This window comes from Chamaea fasciata, unplaced genomic scaffold (genome assembly GCF_029207755.1).
Source record: "Chamaea fasciata isolate MVZ Bird 193981 ecotype frontalis unplaced genomic scaffold, bChaFas1.0.hap1 SCAF_2, whole genome shotgun sequence".
Lineage (NCBI taxonomy): Eukaryota > Metazoa > Chordata > Aves > Passeriformes > Sylviidae > Chamaea > Chamaea fasciata.
In genome coordinates, this window is record NW_027094087.1 from 26,490,915 (window position 1) to 26,509,425 (window position 18,511).

At 43.8% G+C, this 18,511-nt stretch overlaps 1 protein-coding gene across 1 annotated transcript in view; it reads left to right on the forward strand.

The window, feature by feature from the left end:
- Positions 1 to 1,168: 1,168 nt before the first annotated feature.
- TSPAN9 (tetraspanin 9) overlaps positions 1,169 to 18,511 on the forward strand; it is a 170,287-nt gene continuing 152,944 nt past the window's right edge. The window contains exons 1-2 of the mRNA XM_066175355.1: positions 1,169 to 1,263; positions 11,068 to 11,111. The gene's annotated coding sequence lies outside the window, so the exon portion shown is untranslated. The remainder of the gene's footprint in view (positions 1,264 to 11,067; positions 11,112 to 18,511) is intronic.

Below are 18,511 nucleotides of genomic sequence, written 5' to 3' on the forward strand. Positions count from 1 at the left end.
TGCAAAAACGTTTATGGTAAAGCCTTGAGTTGACCTTCATACACTGTAGAATACAGTTCCTCTCAGGAGGCCCATGTCCATAACTGCACTGCTCTAGTTCCGTAGGCATCTCTGCTCCAGTTCTAGGTTTTTTCCCCAGCACATAACACTTCACTTAGTGGTCCATGCCAGAATCTTCCCCAGCTCTGTAAAGACAACTCAAGAGAGTGTTCTGCTGGAGACAGTGTTTAAAGTTGAGTTCATTAAGTTTTTGCTGCACTTCCACTGACACCCAGAGGAAGGCAGGTGGGGACTTTCTATGTGATGTCAGAAGATCTCTGTTATGGCCCTGTCTCTCATACCACCACAGGTAAGAATCATCAAGATTGGAAAAGACCTCCAAGAGTCCTGCCATAAACTCAGGACTGCTGCGTCCAGTGCTAAAACAAGTCTTTAAGCACCACATATACTAATTTTTTGAATACTTCCATGAATTGTGTGTGAATCCACGACTTCCATGAGCAACCTGTTCCAATGTTTGAACACCCTGTCAGTGAAGAAATATTTCCTATTATCCTATATAAACCTCACCTGCCACAGTGTGATGCTGTGTCCTCTCCGTCTATCACTTGTTACCTGGGAGAAGAGACCGACCCGCACCTGTCTACAACTCCTGCTGCGACCTCAGAAAGCTCAGAGGAGCACTCAAACACGCTTTCTCCCTGTGCTAGAAGCCATAGCAACACGCTGGCAGTCGTGGTGGGCTTCGGACCACCGAGCATCTCAGCCGGGGTTTGCCGCCCGCAGCAGCGGTCGGGGCTGCACCCCGGGCCGCCCGCGGGCTCGGGCACCGCCCCTGCCCACCTGAGCCCGGAGGGGACGTCCAGCCGCGGGCCCTCGGGCCAGGGGCCAGCTGAGGGGGTGCGCCGGGGGATGCTCCTGGCGTCCACTCCGGGGGATTCCCGGAGGGTGCCGCGGGCGGTAGAGGGAGAGGGGCGGGCTTCAGGCAGAGCTGTGCCAAAGGGGCTCCGGAGGACTCCGGATGGAGCGGGTGGGGTGCGCTGGAGGAACGGGCTAGCACCGCTCCCGCCCTCCATCCCTGCCTTCCCTCCTCCGCGGGGCTGGAGCCTCCCCTGGGCAGCGCCCCCAGCTCCTCCCCGCTCGGTAACGCCGGTCCGAGCCCCTCCTCCCGTTTCCGCTGGCAGGAGCTGGGGCCGTGTCCTGCCCTACCTCCGCCGCTCCCCCAGCACTCGGCCCCATCCGGCCCGGCCCAGGGACGCGCGGGTGAGCCCCGGCGCCGCGGGGGGCGAGGGGCGGCGGGGACCTGCGGGCGATTCCCGGCCCTGGGAGAGGGGAGGTGGCAGGAGCGGGGCGGCCCGGGGCGGGGGTGCCGGGGGCTGCCCGTGCCGGGGGTCGCGGGATGCTGGCCCGGCCGCTGGAGATGCTGGGGAGCGGCGGGGTCCCGGCGGGCTGGGGGTGCGGGAGGGGTGCGGGTGGCTCGTAGGGGTGAGGAGTGTTTGCTGGAAACAATAATCCCCCGCCCCCCCCCGGTGCCTGTGTGATTTTTGCGGAAACAGGAAAGTTAGTTCAGAGGGATGAGGCGAGCCCAGCGGCGTTTGCGTGCGCGGTCTTGCTCACGACCGGGGAGCCCGCGGTGCCCATCCCGGGATGGGCATCCAACGGTAGCGGATGGCTTCGGCTGGGGATGGATTTGTCCCCGCCACCGGGGAAAACATCCCTGGGACAGCGCTGCTGGCAGGCGGGGGCTGTCCCTGCCGTGGCCCTGCGCTCCCCCCGAGGTGCAGCGGGTGTGAGGGGCTGGGGGCGCGCAGGGCAGGCGTGATGAGAGGCTGCGAGCCCATCCCGCCCCGGGCTGACAGCTCCGCTCGCTGCCGCCCGCCGACGTGGTGCCAGCGGTTCCTGCCTTCCCCCTTCTTATGTAAAACTTGACTCCAGCGTGGCCTTTTCCTGTGCGAGCTTTTGGAAACTTTTCTTGCTGAGTCTTGGATATCCGCCTGCCGCCGTGCTCCTGGTGGGAGGTGGGAGCTCTGTGAAGTCTGCCTCTCGGGGAGGCCTTCAGCTCCAGGGATTTCTGATGGGCGCGGGGGAGGACCTGTGGTATGGGGTGATGTGTTAAGGAAAAAATTAGACTACAAGGGCGACCTGCATTTCTCTACTTAATGCTTTTATCAGCTCTTTTGTTCTGTGCTTTTACTCTGGATAGTTCTGTGGTTTGAACCACAGGAATGGGGGCACCTGATTTTCCTACCTGACCGCACTGAACTTAGTTTAAGATATAGGCATAAGTCACCTGGGATATGTCTGGGTAAAAGTTAAATATTCTCTAGAACAGCCATGGGAATTAAATCACACAGTTTGTTTGGGCACTTGGCCCATTCCTAGATGGGCCTAAAAGTTGCCTGTGGAAGCCAGACTGTAATGTGTTCCTGTAGCAAAGTTGTTAGTAACAGGTGCCACAAATTGTTTTAATGGTTTGTTTGTTAAGCTGCTAGTGGAGTCCTTTGTAGCCAGGGTGTATAACTGCAAAGGATAGCAGCCACTATGTTGGCATGAAATGTAGGGCCAAAGTTAGCACTCAGTAACTTTTAGAATGTCAAAAGATAAATTATCAACGTGATGTTGAAAACATCAAGGAAAGAAAACCAGTCCTTGCAGTTTTATGTCCTTTGCTTCCATTTTCCATTTTTCCTGAGCTCCAAGTGTGAAAACTGATGGAGCTAATATAGCTTCTGCCTCCAGATCTTTCCCTTTTATATTTTTAGACCTGTCATGATCAAATTGCAAATCCTACAGAAAAAGCCTTTTCTATAATGGGGCTGTAAGACTTGTGGCAAACTTGGTTTTGGGTACCTGCACTTTCTTTAAACCTAATTCTCATTAATAAATGTGCATAAAAAGACCTTGGGGTCACAACATAACAAATGCAATGTCATTTGCATTATTCAAACCTCAAAGCTCTGAGGTTAGAATGGCCCTGTTCATCTCTGTTAAGCAGGATAGAGGGTTAATGGTGAATATCAGTGTAATCTTAGCTATTTTGGTAATTTTAGCAGAAAGTAGCTATCGGAGATGCATATCCCACAGTCTTTCCTTTCTGTGCTATTTTAAGTTATTTTCTTCCAAAGCATGCCAAACCTCAGCCTGTCCATGAGGGCATTTCCATCACAACTGTGTATTTTTAGTGTGTAACCCCTGTCTTCCCAAGCACACAAACTAAAAAACTGCAATAGAAAAGTGAAACACAGGAAGAGCACAAATTAAAATAGCAAACCAACACTGAGGCAGCAGCACTGAATGGAGGAGTCACTTTCACATTTGTGTCGCAAGTGAAACTAGCAAGTTTGCATTAGAGAGTCCAAGATTCTGAGAGAGCTGGAAGAAGTGACAGCTGTTTTAGAAGTAGTATGTTAATATTCCCGAGGTACTTGGGTTTTATAATTGAAAGCCCATCTCAGTTTTTCCCTTTTGTCATATTTCAGAGTCATGCTGTTTGCAAATGACTGGTGCCCTGTTAGTTTTCTACTTTGAATGTCACTAGATTTATTGATGCATGGCAGAAAGAGATGAGAACGCTTTAAAGAAGCTGAGCAAGAGCCAGTGTTGTGCTCTGGAAGTGAAGGCAGCTGGCAATACTCAGGACTATTTTAATAAGACTGCAGCCAGTACCCAAGGAAGTGATTATCTCAGGTCAGGGTCTGTATCAATGGGGTCCAGGATTCACACATGTGTCTGGAGGCAGGGCACAGCTACAACACAGGTTGGGCAGGCACTGAAGGCCACAGGCAGAGCTAAAATGGGGTCCCTGGTGCCATGAGCAGAGGGCAGGGGTGAATGTGAGGCTAAGAGAGCATTTAAAGGCCTTTCAGTGCTCTCAGAGCCCTGGTACAGCATCAGGATTGTATACTGAGGGAACTAGGCTTGTTCAGCCTGGAGAAGAGAAAACTTTGATGGGACCTGTACAGACGTTTTGGTAGTTTAGAGGAGGTTCTCAAGAAGACAGAACTTCTTCACTTTGGTATATGATGTCTGCATGAGGGACAACAAAGGAAAGTTGGAATGAGGTTCAAGATAGATGTCATTTTCAGCAATGAGGACAGTCAGATGCTGAAACAAGTTGCCCAGAGGGGTTGTGCAATGTTTGTCCTCACAGGTTTTCAAGGCCAACGTGGATAAAGTCCTATTGGGACCTCATAGCTGGCCCTGTGTAAGGTAGAGCATGGTGGAACCCCCACAGACCTGCTCCAACATGAATTCTCTGATCCTGAAATAAAGCAACCATTTGGTCTCAGAAGGAAGGAGGTTTGTAAAACAATGGCAATACTTGTAAATACCCCAGATGAAGAAATGAAGGAAGGTTTTAGGATGCTGATGTGTTGCTAAGATGCTAAAAGAAATGTAATTAAAATTTCCTCACTATGCTCACAGCTTATGCTGGGAAGGTGTGTGTGTGGGTAGGGGAACGGTTTGTATTTGTAAACTCACTTTCCTTCAGTGATTCTCAAAGTACAAAAGTGCCTTTTTGGTGTGACATCACTTCAAGATGTGTTCTAGAATAGATCAAACCACATTCTTTCAAATTTCATGTAGGAAGTGTGATGACAACAAAGCATGGTGCTGAGCTTGGGGGAAGACGGTGTATGACCAGGGAACAGCTCTTATCTGAGGGTTGTCTTCTTTGACTCTCTAGAAAACAGAATAAACATGCCAGGACCAGCAGAACATTTCCCCATTTGTGCTGTGGTTGTTAACAGACCTTAGGATTGAGTCAATCTGGTGAGGCCATCTTAGCAATACCCAGAAAATGTGAGTGGGTCAGAAATAGATACTTGTCTTTTCCTCTTTACATGGCAGTGAAATTGTGGAAAAGTAGGGATGTTCTCAGGAAGGTCCATCTCTTTGCTCAGTGGAATGCATGTTGGAATGTAATTTTGAGGATAAGTACACAAATGGGAAGACACAAATATCTGTATATTTTACTCAGGTGTTAACAAGATACTTTATGGGAGACTACAGGTATCACTAGTGCACACTGCACTTCCTCTTCCACTCTCCTGATCTCCTAAAACTGACTTCCAGAGGCTGTTTCTGCTGCTCCTTGTCGCCTCCCTCAATGAAACATGCATTGCTGAATGTCAGTGCTGTGTTTCCTGGAAAAAAAACCCCATCAAATCTGTCCTGTGGGTCACTTTCTGTGGTCCAGTGACATGTTTTCTGTGGTGTGTTTGTCATGAGGCTGGACTCTGTTTTCCAGCGAAAGATGCTGGATGCTTTGCTCGTTGCCCAAGTGTTTCTGGGAGGGTGATGTTTCTCTGAGTTAAGTGGTAATACAGCTGGACAGCACTGTTGCTTAAATGTTTTTCAAGCCCTACCTCACCTTTCCATCTGTTTTCTGATGATATTCCAAACACTTGCATTTATTGCTGTCAAAAAATAAACTTTGTGGGCTACAGTTTGTAGAATGAGACATGATCCATGGGCAAAGCCCAGCTGCTGCAAAGTGTTACTGTCTGCAAGCCCAGTAAAAAAGGAGGCATCTGACTGTGCTTCACATGGAAGAAAGAACAAATAGGAAATGTGGGTTCCTGAGTAAATAATGCGCTGTGTTTTGGTGCCAGTGAGATGTATTGGTCTGTTAGACTGCCTGTTGAGGACGGGCAAGAAAATTCTGTTGCTGAAAAGCTTGGAAAATCAAGAATATAAATCAGGCAGGCATGTTGTAGGGATAGCTCCAGGCAGATGGGGCAGGCTCGATCATAAACATATGCTCCAATAAGCCTTTAAGTGGACAAAGGTATTAATTAAGCTTAGCATTTCTTTACAGTTATGTGAATATGATGTTGTAATATTATGATAACACTGGAGTACTACCATACATTTAAAAGATTTGAAGTTTGCATTAATCTTTTTTTCAAAAGATATAACAGGAAAACTTATTAAAGTTTTTTTGAAAGCGCTTTTCTCTTTTTTTGTCAGAGTTCTCCTTTCTAATGCAGACGCTGTCATGCTGTTCTAATGCCTGATATTTCTGAAGGTGGAAGTGACTAATAGCTGGGTGTTTATTCCCATGATCCCTGTTACAAGTGCAAAAGGAGAAACAAGCTGCATTAACTAGTGAAAAGCTGATGATATTTTTGAGGCCGAGTCACTGTATGCCTCTAGAATCAGCTGAACTGTGTTAACTGGGCTTCAGTTTCTACTCTGGTATTGCTCAAGTAGAGCTGCCTTCACCCTGGGCCATCCTCACTGATTTACAAGTGTTTGGTTTGGTCTGTGTAAGCTCACAGTGAGGGTATGATGGAATATATCAACCTCATGCAGGCACAGGACCACAGGAGCTGCATTTTCCATGTGCAGCGTGTCCGGGCAGGAGGCAGGGCTAGACTGGGGAAGGAGATCAGGGGGGAGTGTGTGGGAAGGCAGAAGCCTTGAGAAGGCACTAGGCTAAGGGAGAGGAAATCTGCAGTCCTCCCCTGGGAGGAAGGACTGAAAAGGAAGGATGAGGTGGTATGCTGAACAGAGAGCTGAAATATCACACCCTGTCAGCAGGTTTGAAGGAGACTTAGATCAAAATTTTGAGACTCTGTGCTAGGAAAGAGGGATAAGTGCAAGAGAGCAGAGGGCTCGGTGAACTCTTCTGTATTTGGTGTCCGTTAATTTCACTCTTAATTAGATTCATTTGACTTGAAAGATTGAGTGAGGCAAAGCTTGAAGTTGAAGGAATCCTGGGTTTGGGACATCGGTGAGAAGACCCCAAGTGACTTGTCTTGTGCAATTGGGTAGTCAGTGCTGTCTCCTCAAGTGCCTTATGGCAGTATGCTGACAATCACATTTATGATGATGGCAGCTGTACTCCAAACTCATGTTGAGCACAGGCAAGGAGACTTCTTGTTTTCATTTGCACATTTCTAAAGGTTAAATAATTCAAGAATGCTTTTGAAAGCATACTTTCCTTTCTGTTTCTCTACTGCTGTTTCTTAGCCCAAACTCTGCATACAGTTCAGCCTAAGGTGGTTCTGCCCAGTGTGTTTATCCAGCTTTATTTTAAACAGTTTCTTGATTTTGTAAATATATACTTATCCCAAAATCAGCTTTGCATTCCGTTTTATTTTAAGACTGTAACCATATGTGAATGAAGGTTGTTACCTGACTTTGTTTGAAGAAAGTGCAGCTGAAGTTGTGAAGGATTGAAAGCAGTGTTCTGGCAATGCCTAGTATGCTGTTTCTGCTGGAGGACTGTCTGCACAGTATTGTTTATATGTATTTATATATATGTGGACAACATGCCATTAGGGAAATGGGATAATGGTTCTGGCTGTAGAGGAGACCTGTAGTGACATGCAGATGGGAGCGTGTCTCCTTGTAAAATAAAAACCTAAATGGCTTGCCTAAAAGCCTCTGGAGGAGATCTTCCAAGTATAAATTAAGTGATTTTCTTTTGTACTTGAGAGCTTTTGGATCTCTCCAGTGCTGCTGTGCTGTCTCACCAAGTTTTGCCAAGTAACAGTGGCTCTGAGTATTAGAAAAGCTCTTGCTGATCGGTTTCCCAGCAGTGGAGAAAGCAGCAGGACTGGCAAGACTTTGCATTCATACAGCCTGGCTCACTATGGACAGTAGCAGAGGCATCTATAGGGAGGATATAAACAGCACAGACACCTAATGCTGAGCCCTTGGGTGCCATCAAAGATGAAAAGCAAGGGGGAAGAACTGCAACTCTGGGAAAATTCCTGATATATTCCCCTGACACCTACTCAGGATGGAAGATCAGCTAAATCCTACACACTGAAATGTCTCCTGTTTCATGTGGGAAGACTTGGGACAGTATTCCAGGTGAATATGGTCAGAGATTAGGATATGAAGGTTGTGGTAAAAGTAATTGCCAGGACCAGTGATCCGTAGAGCGATTTGACTATCAGTAGAGGAAGAGACTTCATTGAGAACAGGAGCTTTTTGGATGTGTGCTCTATTCTAGTTACAATAGAAAGCAAAGTAGAAAGGACCATGAAGTAGAGAAGGGATTTTCTAGGGAGAACCAGGAGGAGGAAATGAGAACAGTCGTAAGTTCCCACACCTATGTAAATTCGTCTGGATGGCTTTCAGTTTTCTAAGTTCCATGTTGATGCACCATTTCCTGGTGAGTGGTCACCACAAAGCACCTTCCAAGACTTAAGCAAGAAACTCTCTCCTTTTCATTCTGTTTTTCTTAAAATAATTTCTTAAGACATCTTTCTTAAAGTGGTCAGTTTGCCCTGAAGAATCCATCTTCAGTTGCCTACTCTCCAGGGACACCCCAGGACATGCGAGCAATCTCTATTGCCTCTTGTTTTCTTTCATGAGAACAAAAAGTCCTGCTTGTGTTTCATCATAACTTGGTTTTCACAGCATTTAGTCTCTGTCTTCAGTTCTTCCTTATTCTGTTCTCCATCAGTTCCTCTTTGAAGAGCTGAGGAAGTTTATTCTATGGTAAGAGCAGAACAATTTTGCTGTCTTTAGTCTATTTCTTCCTTGCTGTTTCTACATTAAACCACAAAAAGGAAACAAAATTGATCCAAGTAATTTAGATATGTAGGTGTTTTTTTCTGAATTTTGAAAAGGGCTTTTTAAAGAGAAATGTTGCTTCATTTAGGAATCTCCATCTTTCTCCTTGCTTTAGCAAGCATTCTTTAGTTTCTCTGTTTCTAAAATTTGAAAGTAATTTATCAAAATCTTCTTGAGGCCCTTGCTTGTTTTGAAGGTGCTGAGTAATCCACCTCCTTTACTTTTATGAGTTACTGAGAAGTGATGTTCATTGCTCCATGTTCTTCTTAAGTCTTTAGTGGAAGATCACTACCAGACTATTTCTGCTTGTATCACTGGACAGCCCAGTTTCTATTTCAAAGATCTGTAAGTGGTTAGAACTGGAGGTTTTAATTTTATTAATAAAATGCACTCATCTCATACTTCAGGTACAAAATATCCCCATGGCAAGCTTGAAACTGCCAAGGACAACCAAAGTAGGTACTTACCTGTGGTGATGACATTGGTCCAAAGCACCTATTTACAAAAGCAAACAGACTTTGCTTGCCCTTGGGCCATGGTTTGAGAAACTGAATGACAATAATGCTTTAGTTTAGGGGAGAGGTGTGGTGATGCACCTAGCAGGATGTAAATGCCTACCAGTCACTGAGCTTTCTAGAAGAGAAAAGATCAGCAGTTTCTTCTTCGAGGTTTTATTAGGACTCACTTTATAAGGCTTCTGCTTTGAAAGGCAGTCTTGTCTCCTTACTTTCTTCTGCTGTGAACTGTGAATTGAACAGGTTGTCTGGCTGCTGAGTGCAGTTCTCTACTCTTGTAGAAAACATAGTGAAAGGTTCAAGTTTTTTGAAGGATTTGCGGAGTGGCTGTTCCTTGCATCACAGTTTTTGCAACAATCTTGTACCTTCCCAAGCCACATAGTGAATCTGTGGGGAGCATGAATTTTTATCTCACCAGTTCTAGTCTGTCAGAAGAGTCTTGTTTCTTTGATTTTGTTATTAATGTTTACCTTGGCCAACAACAAGACCTCTTTAAGAGTTTTCTTGCAGAGATTTAATTTTCCTTTCATAATTTTACTATGTAGAGCTGACTTTTATCAAGCCAGTCAGTGTGCCTCTGACCTGGCTAGGACTGTTACCTGTTTTACAGGATAACATGACTTGAAGTGCTCCTCTCAGATCATTTCTGCCTTTGCTGCAGGTTGTGCTGTGTTCATAACTGGCTTACATCAGTGGTGAAGAAAGTTCATCTATAAGTGTAGCTGACAGCATATTGTGTGTGACAGCAGTTTGACTAACTAGCCCACATGTACACGATGGAACTGTGGGAATCTTGGCTAATTTAATTCTTGGTTTGGTTTTTTCTTTAAATATTTATTTATTTTATTATTCATTAGTTACTGCTTAGCTACCCTTGACTTCAGTGTGAGGACTTCAGTGGCTGAAGTTGTTGTCACCTGTGTCACTGAGGAGCTAGGTTAGGTTGGGTGGATGCCTGCAAGAACTTGCCATGAAGACCAATATCGGTAATGAGTTCACACAACGTTAGTTTGTTTTAACGAAGATGTATAGAAGTGATGTGTATGCTCTCTTGAAGTGTCCATGTGCTGAAACACGTAAGTAAACAGACTGAAATCAACAGCAATGTTTCATTGTCTTAGTGAAGAAGACAAAGACTTGATACAGTGAAGAAGGCAAAGGGAAAACATTAATTTCAGAATCAACAACAATGGAATGATGGAAACATTTCTATTGACCAAGTTTGGTGAATAATCACAATTAAAAAAAAAATTAGTCTGTACTTCTCTTTTTCTTTGCAGCTGCAATAATACTGATGGGCTTTTAAACAGTGGAGATGGCACTGTTCCATGTCTTTCCTCCATGCGGTTGAAGGAAGTACTAGTCTCACTTTGCTCACTGTAGCACCCTTCTAATGTTGGGGTGGTGCTGTTACAGGCTTGAAAGTTCCAGTGTGATTTGGAGAAGGTGGGGTGATTTCTGTTGTCTGGTTTTGTGTGGTTTTGATTTCAGCAGTTGTCCTAGAAGCCAAGGACTGTTGTACTGGAAGCAAAGGTGACACCAGTCAGAAAGCAAGGCTTCTGGAGGAGAGTTTGTGAGGAAGGGTCGTGCTTAATTTCTAGTTTGGCTGCTGTAAACAGGTCATCAGCAGTCATGGTGATAATGGGGGACCTAAATGCCGAGGGATAGAAGCACTGGATTTTTCTGACTAGTATTTCTGATTTAATAGACACACAGCTTTTGCTTTTCTCCGTGATCTCTGTTTTCCCTTTAGTTTCTTTAAGTCTGTTTTAATATTTTGCCTGTTGCCATTACTTTAACTTGAGTCCAGATCAAATCCGTATATTATGCCCTGGAGACCAGTGTTGAGACTTACTCCTTTTGTTCAGAAGCAGGTGGAATTTCATATAACTTTTCCTGTTTGTTTTTTTTAAATCTCCCTAAATCTCTCCTTTCTGTCCTTCTAGGCTGATTATGTTTGTGGTGGGAAGTGGGTCCAAAGAACAAAAAAAACTAATTTGGTTTTTCTTCTTTCTAGGTTTGGTCTGCAACTTTTTCCTTGGTGTACATCCAGTTACCTCAGTAAGTAAGATCTCTGTGAAGGATTCTTGGAGTCGTTAAGTCTTATCTTTAATACTGCTCACATTGACATTAAGGGAAGACTAGTTGATTCAACACTGACCCCTTACGAAACTTTTGTAATCTGTTATTTTCTTCCCACAAATGCTGAGAGAGTCCAGAGTAACGTGATTGTTGTTGGGATTGTCTCCAAGTGCTGCCATAAGTACCAAAGGAAATGTAACAGAGGAGGACTCTTGATTATATGCAAATGTTCCTCTTCCTCTGTTTTCTTACCTGTCTGTGACATTTGTGGGGAAAGGAGGCAGGGAAGAATGAAGCAAGGTTCCTACTGAGATCACTTTTTTTAGTCCATGTAGGTTTTATCCTTTTGTGCAAGGGTAGTTCTGTAAACAGGCTTAGAAAAATAGACTCATCTTGGAGGAACCCGGGGCTACCCTGGGGTTGGGTGTGTTAGTACAGCTGCAGGCCCATTGCTTTGTATTTTTACATTCCCTGCGTTCAGGATTTTAACCTTGCCTAGGAGTGACTGGAAGATGTGGCACTGCTTACCTTTCATTAAGTTTCTGACACAGTAGAAGAGGCAACTTTTGCTCCTTTCGGGAAAGCAAGGTGATCCACCTTTCTGCTGAATGCATGTGTTCTATCACACATGATAAATAAATCTAAGCAGTGAAAGCAACAGAGAGCTAATAGTCCACTCTTGTACTTGGCTTGCCAAGAGCTGTTTTGTACTTCTGTGCTGCTGTGTAAAACTTGCCATGACAGCTGCAGGCAAAGAACATCTACTGTTGTACGTTTTGGGATGAGTGATGAGAGATTATGGTCTGTGAAGGGGAAGAATCTCCTTGCAACTGGGAAAAGCTAAGAATGTTAGGTGAGGCTACGAAAAAGGAATGCTGGAGCTTTCCTTTACCCTTGTGTAAATCATCATTAGAGGTGATGCTACTCAACAGCTCAGTCTTGGGGATACTGCAAAGATGCATTGACTTAGGGATGCTGTTTATTTAAGAGAGAACTGGGAAATATCCTGAGAGGGTTTTCAATGTCAAGGCAATAGTTCTGTTGTCTGACTGCTGTGGAAAATTTCAGTTGTAGGTCTTGTGTGTTTCTGAGAGAAAAATCAGTAACAGGAGGTGTAGAACTACCTTAAAATCTGTACATTTGATATTGGACATGGTTGTGGTTTAACTCCAGCCAACAGCCAACCCTCTCACAGCTGCTCACTCACTCCCCCACCAACAGGATTGGGGAGAGAACTGGAAGGGTAAAAGCTGGAAAACTCGCCGGTTAAGCCACAAACAAAGCATGAAATGAAATCACTGCTTCCAGTGGGCAGGCAGGTGTTCAGCCATCTCCAGGAGAGCAGGGCCCATCACACATAATGGTGGCTTGGGAAGATAAAAGGCATCTCTCCAATCTTCCTCCCTTTCTCCTTCTTCCTTCACTTGCTGCCCTGAGAATGATGTTACATGGTATGAAATATCCCTTTGGTCACTTGGGGTCAGCTGTCCCAGCTGTGTCTCTTCCCCATGTACCACTCCAATTTCCTCGCTGTGGCAATACAAGGAGCAGAAAAGGCCTTGGGTCTGTGTTAGCCCTGCTCACCACCACCAAAACCATCTCTATATTATCAACCCTCTGTTCAGCATGAATCCAAAACACAGCCCCATACCAGTCACTGTAAAGAAAACTAACCCCAAACCCCAAAACAGCACAGATATGAATAGCTTCCTGATATTTCTGTTGCAAGACAAGGAATGAAAAGATAGGTGGAGGGTGTTAGGCGTTGACACAGGTAACATCTGTATTTGTAGTAGATGAAACACAATGTTACAGTATGTAAGATAAAGAACCTGTGAAATTTCATGCTGCAGATTTTAAGATTGTTATAAAGAGTGTTGGCTTGGTCAAAAAATGTCTCTCCATAAGACTGCTAGGTGTTTACATCTTGCAATGATTTTTCTGATTACCTTTTGCATGTGTGCCACGCTCTGAGTCACGCAGAATGGTGGTTTGTTGATTACTGTGTCCTAGGAGAGCTGGGTGTTGGAGTACGCTAGGGAAAAGATAGTTGGGGAAGATTGAAATGGTTGTTATTTGTTCCAGGACTTTTCTTTCTGTTCATTCTTATGCCACTTGAAATGATTGCTGTATTGTGAGCTCTTTCATCTTGTTTCCACACTTTTAAAATTTGATACTGCAGAAATTAATGTAATATCATCTATAACGTTTAAGCTGCCTCATGTTATGAAAGTGAGAATTCCCACAGCAGCCTTAACTCTGCTCCCAGAAGAGAAAGCAAATCAAGAGAGTGTCTTAAGTTACACCATTGAGTAGCACTGGGCACTAGGATGTGCAGTTTGGCAAATATTTGCATTTCAGATCTGGTCCAAGTCCATGGCAGTAATGAAATATCATGTGTTAATTATGCTAAATGATCATATTACACTGGTAAATGGGAATAGGCATGATTCCCAGAATGCTGATCTGTGATTCACATCATCAAGGAGTACAAAAGAATTCACATCCCATAGAGAGGGAAGATAAATAGGATATTTCAAACATTTTTCTTGCATGCATGGTAATATGCAATTTCCCCCCTTTCCATTATGTTTCTGAAATCACTTTCACAGCAAATTGAAAAATTAGTATCCCATCTCTACTGGAGGTTTAGAAAATACCCCAGTTTCTTTACCTTTCTTATCAGTGTTAGCTACTAGATTTCAGATACCCTTTTGTATTAATTCAAGGATTTTCCTTTCAAAGTGGTCCATTTCTGCAAAGAAGATGGGACTTGAACATGCTGAGCAGAATGGGAAACATGCTTTTTGCCTTCTAAGAAACCGACTCATGCATATTAAGAAGCTTGCCAGAGTTGAATTTCTAGAATCTGAACAACAAATTGTTGTTAAAATAAAGTGATTGAATGCCTTGCTGATGTGTGGTATTGAAGTTGAGTGAAATGCTGCTACTCATCAATCAAAACTAAATACAGTTTATTACAAAAGCCATTGGAGGGAACTGCTCAGTAGAGAGCTCAGACTCAGACTGAATAGTGAAGACAATCTTCAGCAATATCCTAAAACCAGCACATACTGTGGGGATTTTTAAATGTCTGGAAAATACTGTTGTGTAATGAATTCAAGAAGGGCGCGTGAGATGCTTTGTGATGGTTTGTTTTTGGCTGGCAGCCATTCTAGATAAGATGGACATTTTAATATATATGTATTGAATAATGGTTTTTAAATGTTTACGGTGCTGTTGTATGGGAAAAATTACTGTGCCTTATCCATGTGGTGGACTGAGAGGTCTTCTATGGTGATCCTGGGTACCTCATTGGGGCAGGGCTGTTCTTTGCTTGTGTGGTTTGTTTTGGACTGTGAACAGGGTCATTGCTCTCAAGTTCTTCATACTGTGCCCAGCAGAATGAGGCGCAGAGGGGAGAACCTGGGACCTACTGAACAAACATAGGCTGTAAAATTTAATCCAAAATGAGATCAGGCATGCAAGGCGAGAAAGACAAGTATGAGAAGAGGTTTTGTTAACCTATACTGACTGTCTTACAATCATAGAAATAACCTGGTGACCCTGTTGTGCCAAAGGCACATATTGGTAAAATGTTTGAAACGTGCTCAGATGTTCCATAGTCGGGCCAACACGTTGATGTCTGATTTGGATGACTACTTGGCATCAGTGTCTGTTCTTTGTCGTAAGAAGAGCTTATCCAATTAATTGGATAATGTTAGACCACATCTTCAGGAACATTATTAGAAGTTCTGCTAAGGTAGCCTGAGGAAAAGGAAATTGCTGTGGGCAGTGGCCTTGGAATTGACATTTGGCCAGGTCAGGGTAATTTCATTTTCAGAGTCTGTTTTAAGCTGGATTCTGAGGCCTTGAGGCAAAATTGTAAATGATCCTGTCCTGTAAGTTACTAAGTAATATGATACAGCTAAACTGTAATGTGCCATAAAGTTAAATCTCCATGTATGAGAGCACCCCACTGGCAAAAGATAAATTAGTTATGGGGAAAGGAAAATTACTTGTCCCAGAGATGCTGTTGAGTTAATCACTGGTTCTTCTCAGGTTACTTGAACCTGGAGTATTTGTCCCCATCATTAATTAACATGTTTTATTATTACTTCTGCTCCCTTGGAATGTCAGATTTGTGGCACTTTCCCATGGGTGGATTTTTATTTAAGTTTTTTAATATGGAGAAAGATTTTCACTTGAGTGTTTAGTCACACATATAACCGAATCTTCTTATGAATGATAGGGTGAGGCTGTCTCTTACTTGTTTGTCATGAGAGAGGAGGCATGGAGGAATGCATTGGAGCACAATTTTCTGCTCTTACTTAGCTTGTTGTCCCTATTGCCTGTCACCAGGCTCCCACAGAGCTGCCTTCCACAGCTGCCTTCCACAGCTGCCTTCCACAGAGCAGTTCTTGGGCATGGCAGCCCCTGAAAGGAACTGCAGGGTCCATGTCTCTGGGCTGAGCTGGTTTGTCGTACCTGTTTTGTTGTGTGCAGTGTATTGTCTCTTCTCTGGGACAGAATAAAATAGCCTCATTTTAAATCATGCTGTGTACATGTTCCTGTGGTTGCCTGTTGGACACCTGTGAACTAAACTAAATTTCTTAAAGCAGTAGTTTTCATTTTTACTATTATCAGACCTTAAACATTTTCTGGAGAGTCTCTGTATGCTCAATTCAAATCCACTTTGATTTCTGATTTATTGGCTGCTGTATTTAAATTGTTGACCCAACTGTTCATTCCTGCTTGGTGGATATCACACTCGTGCAGCTGAGCTTCAGAGAGGCTGTCAATGGTTAGGTGTATTTGTCTTAAGGAGCCAAGGAACTGATCTTACCAGAGTACCAAAGCTTGGATTGTCAGTGGATTCTTTCTTGCCTTTTTTTTTTTTTTTTTTTTTTTTTTTTTTTTTTTTTTTTTTGCGTGAAATTATTTCTCTTGTAACCCCTGAACAGTTTCTTTCAGTGTAGGGGAAAAATCTGTGGCTTCATGTGGGGGGCATAGGTGGGAATTTCAGGAGCTGCATTATTTTCCTTGCTAGAAGCCCTGGAATCTACCCCATCATTTACAAAGGAATACTGCTGTCACTCAGCAGAAGCATCTGTAGTATCACAGAGATGCCACTGAGGAAAAAACATTGCACTTTTCAGCCAGCCCTCTGCAGAGCCAATATCAAATTTCTCCCTACTGATGTGTTTCTTGGCACTTTGGTTCAGTTGCTGTGGATTTTCCAGCAGCTGAGTGCCCCTCAGGCAGGTCGGTTTCCCCCTAGCAGAGGAATAGAAGTGTGTTCCTAATACACTTGATACTTTTTTTTGCAGTGTATCATTATTGATTGTAGAAGTCATTGCCAAGGTTTTTTCCAAGCCCATTTTCCAAGCCAAGTTCAGCATTTTTGAAAAAATAAAAAATGAGTTGGGGATCCATGTAGATATCAACAATAGCTGTTAATCCTGTTTTTTTTCCTTTTTGTCAAGCTAATTAATCACTCTCCTGCTTTGTGCTCCTGCGGTGGCAGTACTGGGAGGCTGTCAGCTCGTGCTCAGCCCTGTGCTGTTCCTGACTGAACTGTGCTACTCAGCTGCTCTATCTTTGCCATCCTGCCAGTTCCTTCCCTGCCTGCCTCTGTATTGCCCTCAGGCTGACGCGGAGATTAATTGACCTAGTATTGTAGGATGTTTCCTCTTTAGAAGTCCTCTCTCCAGCAGTGTTTAAGAAGGAAAAAGGGGGAGTTTGGAAACAAAGAGTCGGCTGGCTAGAATTTGGTGCGCAGCATCTGAGGACAGCTAACACAGAGCAGCATTATTGATGGGAAAACTATGGCATAAATGCACTACTGCTATACAGAGCACAAGATGTGGGAGATGGAAAGCCTATTGTATTTCCTCGGTTTGCCCTCAGTAGTGGGTTTCAGAGGCTCATGCACAGATCTCCTGAAGTAACTCATTCGGGAAACTTCTTTTTCTAGATGGTCTGCATCAAGCAAACCCCAGAACGTTACCTGATTCAATTACTTGATTGAATTGAGAGTTGATAAAACCTGTTTGGGGCTTGATAAGGTATTCAGTAACAAAGCCAGGCAATACAGTCAGATGGAAGTTGAAAGACACACGAACCGACAAGAGCCTGTCACATGGACCCTGCAGGAGGAGGTGAAGCTGCAAACATTTTGAAGTGGCCTATTTGATGCTGTGCAGGATGGGTAAAATTTGAACCCAGGGTTGCTAGCATTTGGTCCATCTTTGTGTGTTTATTTTTGCCTTCTGTTCCAGGGGAGCACATTAGGTCAGGCTTGACTGTGCATTGCTAGCAGTGCTGAGAGTGACGGGAGATGCTGTGGGCATGGGGAGTGAGCCATGCATGACTAAGAGCAGAAATGGAATTCAGTGCCTGTGACTCTGAGCAGGACAGATAACACAGATTTGTGTGGAGCAGTTGCAAAAGCACAGACTCTTCCTTACTGAAAAAATATTAGAAAAATTAATTTTAATTTGGGAAGAAAGTAAGCTTAAAGCACAATCAAGCTTTGCAAAGGGCTCTGTCTCTGAAATGAACATTCACACATGGAGTGTTGACACTCTAGTTATTTTGGATTGTTCTCAGCCTAAACTAGCTGAAGGGTGATGGATTTGTCACATAAAACTGCTAAAAATAGGTATGTTAATACCAATTACTCAGCAGAACTCATATCATGATGAGTATCTTTTTGTCAAAATAATTTTTGTAATCTTTCAAAAGCGTTCATGCAATTTAATGTGAAAACAGAAAACTAGGTAGTTTTAGGTGTCATGGTTTGATTTTAAAATGTGTTTTCTTTTTTAAAAGCATATTTTAAAAAAAAGTGTAATGTCTACAATTAGTTTATCTTGTCTCCAGAGATTTATTTTTAGCCTAAATAGTGTTTATGGGTGGTCCAATTTATGTTTAAGTGCTGAATGCTTCTTTGACAGCATTGCCTGCTTGTTTCTTACATGCTCTGTGCGTATCAAAAAGAATATAGAAACAGTCAGGAAGAAGTTAGTGAAGGCTGCGTGTTGTGATGTGTATGTTTTGTTCACTGTATCAGGAAAATCCATAAATGCTAGAGGTTTATGTCCAAAAAGGAGAGGGAAGTCCTTCGAATAAAGGGAGAGAATCGAATGGGTCACACACCCGCAGGGTTTTCTCTCTGGAGGTTTCAGAGGCTGCAGCCTCCTTTTATCCTAAACTCCCGGCCACATGCGTCCTCTTCCTCTCCCCATTGCTGACGTACAGGAAAGATACAGCCTTCCTGAACTGCCTACCACATATTCCCCCCCTTAATCCTACTATTTTACCCCAAAGCTCAGAAGTTGAGGCTTGTGCAGACCCCTCTCTGTTTCAGGAGCCAA